This window comes from Fukomys damarensis, unplaced genomic scaffold, assembly GCF_012274545.1.
Source record: "Fukomys damarensis isolate Sample0158 unplaced genomic scaffold, DMR_v1.0_HiC HiC_scaffold_37, whole genome shotgun sequence".
In the NCBI taxonomy this organism is placed as follows: Eukaryota; Metazoa; Chordata; class Mammalia; order Rodentia; family Bathyergidae; genus Fukomys; species Fukomys damarensis.
In genome coordinates this window covers 67,205,531-67,205,936 of record NW_022900949.1, presented here as the reverse complement: position 1 = coordinate 67,205,936, position 406 = coordinate 67,205,531, and the positions used below count along the sequence as shown (strand labels likewise).

Sequence of the window (406 nt, the reverse complement as noted above, 5' to 3'; positions counted from 1 at the left end):
GCGCCACTGTGACGTTCGCCCTCCGGCTGCCGGGTCGCTTCCCGGTTATCGGGCCTTGCACTGAGCCCCCGGGCGCTTCACCGGCTCCTTCCTTGCCGAGATCCTCCTGCATGCTTTCCTCTCCTTCTGCTTGCTTTATTTTTCTCTCCGTTGCTTCTGTAAATTCTCGTAAACTTTTTGAAAAATGTTGGGATGCAGTGCATCCGACACTAAGGTCTTTGCGTTTTGCGCCAGCTGAGCAGGGGCCGATGGGGGAGGGACCCATTTCACATATTCCAGTTTGGAATAAAAGTCGTTTTTTAATCGAAGTGATAAATATTTAGCTCTCTGAACGTACCTTTGTGTCCCCTCTGTCTCGAAAAAAAATCAATTTTAAGCAGAAACCCTAATTTTTTTTTTTTTTTTT

The 406-nt window shown here is 47.3% G+C and overlaps 1 protein-coding gene across 11 annotated transcripts in view; it reads left to right on the top strand.

Moving 5' to 3' along the window:
* Med12l (mediator complex subunit 12L) overlaps window positions 1-406 on the top strand; it is a 305,898-nt gene that overhangs the window by 369 nt on the left and 305,123 nt on the right. The window lies entirely within an intron of this gene.